Source organism: Vulpes lagopus, chromosome 23 (genome assembly GCF_018345385.1).
Source record: "Vulpes lagopus strain Blue_001 chromosome 23, ASM1834538v1, whole genome shotgun sequence".
Taxonomy (NCBI): Eukaryota; Metazoa; Chordata; class Mammalia; order Carnivora; family Canidae; genus Vulpes; species Vulpes lagopus.
The window spans coordinates 46,345,073-46,350,902 of NC_054846.1; the positions used below are offsets into that span (position 1 = coordinate 46,345,073).

Consider the following 5,830-nt stretch of genomic DNA (forward strand, 5'->3'; position numbering starts at 1 on the left):
CGGGCGGGGGAGAGGGGGCTGGAGCTCCGGGAGAGGGGGAAGGGGGGAGGGGCGGACTCCGGGGGAGGGGGAGGGGCTGGAGCTCCGGGAGAGGGGGAGGGGGCTCGCGCGGGCGGGGGGTAGGGGGGCTGGGGGGTGGGCTCCGTCCCAGGCTTGCTGAAGACCCCACGACTTCTTCATCCCGCGCCATCCGGGTCCGAAGCGGCCCCTGCCTCCGCGCAGTAAACCGTTTTGTTTTTTTTTAAATTAATTTTTATTGGTGTTCAATTTACCAACATACAGAAAAACACCCAGTGCTCATCCCGTCAAGTGTCCGCCTCAGTGCCCGTCACCCATTCCCCCCCACCCCCCGCCCTCCTCCCCAGTAAACCGTTTTTAAGCGCGTCTTGGGCGCCCGGGGAAACTGAGGCGACCCCTGACCCCGCGCTCGTCCCTCCAGATCCCGAGGGCCCCGCCTCCGCAGCGGGTGGTCTGCCGGGACAGTTGCCTGCGGCCTGCGGGCGGGCGAGGGGAGGGGTTCAGAGCGGGACGCGGTCCCGGGGCGGGGTGGGGGGGGGGGAGGAGGCGGGGGGGGGGGTAGGGGAGGGGGCGGGGGGGGGAGGGGGAGGGATATGTACACGTGTAGGCAGACCCATGCCCCGTTGGTAGCGTGGCCGAGCGGTCTAAGGCGCTGGATTTAGGCTCCAGTCCCTTCGGGGGCGTGGGTTCGAATCCCACCGCTGCCAGGGTTTTGCTTCTGATCCTAAGTGATCACAGCCCTCCTCTCTAAGGAGGGACTCGACCAAATCTCAAAACCCGGCATCTGAGTTTTCCGAACACTCGTCTAGACTGACGGGATGCGCCTTCTGAACCCGTGACTCAGTTTCCCTCCGGCTCCGCCATCCCTGCTCTGCTCCCAAGGGAAGGCGAGCAGCCCCGGGCAATCCGGAGAGAAGAGCGGGTCTTGGACGCTTGACGTGACCTGGAAGAGCGGAAAGGGCAAGGTGAGGCCCTGGAGGGGCCCCTGGAAGTGAGACTTGGGCGCGGTTCTTGGCGGTCCCACTCAGAGCCACAGGACTGACCTCGGACAGATGCACGCTGAGCTCCAGGTGTCCCTGCAGTCCCTGGCTCTGCCTCGCGGCCCACATGGACACCAAATCCCTATGCATATTACATACAGTTATGAACCCAGGCACCCGGGCTCCTCAAGGCTTCGGGAAGGAGTTACAGGCTCATGTCAGTGGCTGGTGTTGGGCGCTAACTGGCCTGGGCCCTAAATGTGGCTTCTTACTCTAGTCAACCTCAACAACAACCTCAACAGTTTTGAACAGGATACTTCTTAACCGTGGGAGTCCAGGGCCCTGCATATTTGGGATGTTTTTAGCATCACTGGCCTTTACCCACTGGGTACCAGTAATACTGTACCAGTTATGACAACTGAAAATATCTCCAGACATTCTCAATGTTCCCTAGGAGGCAAAAATCATCCTTAAGTTCTCAGGGTACAACTAATATGTCCCACTGTGTGGTGTGTCTCCTCAACAGTGCCTTTTGAAGGTCAAAGTTTTCAAATTTTGATGAAGTACAACTAATCACGTTTTTCTTTTATGGATCATGCTTTTGGTGTTGCATCTAAAAAAAAAAATCTTTCCCTGATACAAGGTGACAAAGATTTCATTCTAAATATTTTGTAGTTTTGGTTTGTGATCCATTTCGAGTTAATTTTTTTATGTGGCGTGAAGTAAGGATCAAAATTATTTTTTGACTTTTTTTTGTGGACAGACTACATTTCTAAAGTACATTTATCATGAGCACTCAGTAACATATAGAATTGTTGAATACTATATTGTACACCTGAAACTAATATAATGCTGTATGTTAACTATACTGGAATTAAAATTAAAAACTTAATAAAAATAAATTTAAAACGGCTACCTTTCTCTACTGAATTGCCTTTAAAACTTTGTCAACTATCAATTGGTAATATATGTGTGGTTCTATCTCTGTATTCCTGTTCTATAGGTCTGTTTTTTTATATTTTAATGCCAATACTGCAGTCTTTTTTTTCGATACTACAGTCTTGATTATAGTAGCTTTTATACATCTTGATGTCAGGCAGAGTGAGTTTGCTCTAACTTTATTATTCTTTTAAAAGTTGTTTTGAGCATGCTATGTCTGAATTTTCATGTGAATTTTGGAATCAGCTGGTCTGTTTCTAAAAACAAAACAAAGGCAGAGGTGCCTGGCTGGCTCCATTGGAAGACATATGACTCTTGACATTGAGATTGTGAGTTCAAGCCCCACATTGGCTGTAGAGATCACTAAAAATAAATAAGCTTTAAAATAAAAAACACATCTTAAAAAAATAAATAAAAACCTAGCCTTGTTATTTTGAATAAGATTATATTGAATTTATAAATCAATTTGGGGATAATTTATATCTTAAGAATATTGAGTCTTCTCATTCATAAATGTGAAATGATTTTACTTATATTCTGGTTTTCTTTCATCTATCTCAGCATTTGTGTGTGTATAAAAAATCTTGGACATATTTTTCCCTAAGTATTTCATATTTAATGATTCTGTTGTGAATTGAATTACTTTTTAAAATTTTAATTTCTGATGGTTCGTTGCTAGGTACAATTATACATATGTAGATATAGTATAAACAGTAATATATGCAATTAATTATAATATTTATCTGTGTCCAACAACTTTGCTAGATTCTCTTATTATAGGTTTCAGTAGATTCTGTAGGAGTTTTACATAGCCTTTCATGTATTGATTGGGCAAGAATCCCCAGTACAATGCTGAACAAAACTGATGAAAGCAAATGTTCATGTTTGCTCCTAATCTTGCAGGGAAAACAGTCTTGTATTATTAAGTGTGAAGTTTTTCGTAGCTTCCCTTTACCAAGCTGTGGAAGTTTCCTTCTTTTCCTAAGTTGCTGAGAGTTTGTGTCAGGAATGAATGTGGACTTTGTCAAATGCTTTGCATTTTTTAGTAAGATCGTATGATTTTTCTTTTTAGTCTTTTAAAATAATAAATCACATTGATTTTGAATATTAAACCAACTTTGCTTTTCTGGGATAAATCCCCCTGGATTCAGATACATTGTCATTTTTTATATTGTGGATTCGACTCCCTAAAGTTGTTCAGCTGGGGTGGGGGGCTGGATTTCACGTTATAGACCCTGCCAGGTGCACTAACTCCCGAGTTACAGCTTCTTATTGGATTCTTCTAGGAGAGACCTTCATTTTGTTGATCCACAATCAACAAAACTGGTAGGAGGAAGAAGTAACAAATACTTACCCCTCGGCTTGGGTAACTGCGACTCACCCTCCCCAGGGCCTCACACTCGAAGAGGAAGCCCCCGGCTTTGCCACCCCTCCTCCCCAGACGGGCATAGATCTTCCAGAGTGCACCTGCAGGTCTGAGTTGGGCGGAAGGCCCAGCTACAACGCTCCTCATCCCCTCCCCACCGCCTCGGATTCATCCTTCCCGATACCCTCTACGACCTCTAGTCTCTCCTAACCCGGCAGGTTATTGCCGGTGCAGATGGCTTTGAGAGTGGCTGCAGACTCCCCCCCAGGACCGCCTGGGACCGCCTTCCCGATTCCCGGGCCGGGGCTTTAGGAAGAGTGCTGTGGTGTTGCGAGAGGCTTCTCTGTCCCAGCTCTTCTATAAACTGCCTAAAAGGTCATGGAAAAACCAGCACTTTAAAATATTTTGATAGTCAGCCTCCGAGGAGTAAGTGAACCGTTTAAGATCCGTGCAATCTTGACCTGGAAAGCCCATTTTCAGCTGTCTTTTAGGGATGCATTTGCTCTTAGAGCTAAGGCGGTCAATCCCGAGCTCGCCCCAGGTGTGCGGGAGGCGGGGAGGGAGCGGGGAGCCCTAGTTCACCTTGAGGCGCAGAGAAACACGAGGCTGAAAGGCAAACGGAGGAACCTACAGGGATGAGGGAAGAGCCCTTCCTGTTCACGGCTCCTCGCTGCCATCTGGTCCCTTCCAATCACGGGCGGTGGTCTGTGGTCTGCTGATGGCCACCAAGCAGCACTTGGTGACTGCCACCGAGGCCTTGAGGCATGGGCCCGGGGATGCTGGGTTGTGGCTGGATGTGACCCGCAGGACAGTGAGATGTCCTCGCAAGGACTGGAACAGCCTGTGGGAATAGCGTCGGCGCTGCTCCCTCGAGGCGGGCTGCACTTGGGGAGCTACAGAAGCCCGAGCTTAGACACCCCGGGCAGGCGAACAAGCTGCTCACCTCATGAGCAGCCCCGTTTGCACTGCCGGCCACTCTGGGGGAACAAGGGCTCCTCCGCCATGCGCCAGCCAGAGCCCAGACCGAACCGGGGGCCTCTTGAGACACGGTGCCCCTTGTCAAATGAGGGAGGCTCGTAAACGGGGGCAGAGTGTCCCGCAGTTGTGCGACCTGCCCGGGGAGGCAGATGCAGGGACCGGAGCCAGTGGGCGCCGCAGGACCGTCTCCTGTCACTTCCCACTGACACGTCTTCCTGCGGACGAGGAGCACTGGTGTCGTGGGCCCTGGAGGAAGGCCTTGGAGTTCGCTGGCCAGGCCGAGTCTGTCGCCGGGAGCTGGGCCCCGTCCCCTGGGCCGGCTGGGGGGAGGCAGGGTCGGGGTCCGGGCCACCTGGGAGACGCCCAAAGTCCGGCGCTGTCCCACTCCCTCTGACAGCACCAGGAAGCCACCTCCTGCGATTCGGGTGCGGTGGGAAACCACAGAAGGGCTTCGCCTCCTCCGAGAAATACTGCGCAGAGCCAAGTGTGCGAGCTGCCCGCTGCCTCGGCTGGCAAAAGGACTGCAGAGTGCCCTGGCGTCCTTGGGCGGTGGGTCAGTGGGTCAGAGCCCGCCCTAGGGGACAAGCACCTGCAGGTGTCCTCAAGCTCCATCCGACAAGTCAGGGTCCCTCCAACCTGGGATATCGTGGCCTTCGCCGGCTTAAACCTTCCTGTGGCTTCCTAAGCAATGTGTGGTGAGACAGAGGGAAAGCCAGCAGGGATAAAACAGAGCCGACCCTCACAGAGGCCCAGTCCTCTGTTCCGCACCTCAGTCTCTTGGGGAAACACTCCCCTTTAAGGCCTAGGCCTAGGTGCCAGATGAGCAATTCAGAGCCTACGGAGAACACCTGCTTTGGCCAAGGGCCCTGCTGTCCTCCGAGCACTTCCTGCACTTGCTTTTAGGGTCAGGACTTCAGAACAGGAGTCTGTGCGGCAGACCCAAGACGCGAAGGAAAGAAGTCACCATCAGGGCAAATAAGTAGAAGCAGCCAGGGCGTGTGGTAGCGTGGCCGAGCGGTCTAAGGCGCTGGATTAAGGCTCCAGTCTCTTCGGGGGCGTGGGTTCGAATCCCACCGCTGCCAAGTGGGAGTTTTGCTGGCTCAGAAACTGAGGTCAAAAGATGATGAAAATGACTCCGGTGCTTGGATAGGGTAGCACTAGACTGAGTCTGGGGTGGGGGAGTACACGAGGGCCGAGTGCAGGGAGCGCCTGTTTTCTGGCCCGTAGATGATAGACGGGGTTCACCAGGAGGTTAGGGGTTGGGAAGAAACTAATTTTAAAGACTTGCCAGTGGCATGTGTGTTCCCAGAAGTATCTGTCACATGCAGATTGATAGGAGGATTGATAGAAGGGCCAGGAAGTGCTTTTTCCTTGGTTTTACTCCCCCTCCCCCCCCATAAATGGAACAGCACAGAAGCTTTGCAGCCAGTCTGAGCGAACTTCAAGACACAACTCCTTTGGCAAGAGCACAGGGCTCAGACCCTTGGGTCTGTACCTTTGCAGCGAATATTAGAGTTTCGAGGGGGCTCCTTGGTCCTCCAGCCCCCAT

At 51.5% G+C, this 5,830-nt stretch overlaps 2 non-coding genes across 2 annotated transcripts; both read left to right on the forward strand.

Moving 5' to 3' along the window:
• Positions 1-643: 643 nt before the first annotated feature.
• TRNAL-UAG lies at positions 644-725 on the forward strand. The gene has a single exon. It is a non-coding gene; the product is annotated as a tRNA-Leu (tRNA).
• A 4,556-nt stretch (positions 726-5,281) lies between these two features.
• TRNAL-AAG lies at positions 5,282-5,363 on the forward strand. Its single transcript has one exon. It is a non-coding gene; the product is annotated as a tRNA-Leu (tRNA).
• The last annotated feature ends 467 nt before the right edge of the window (positions 5,364-5,830 follow it).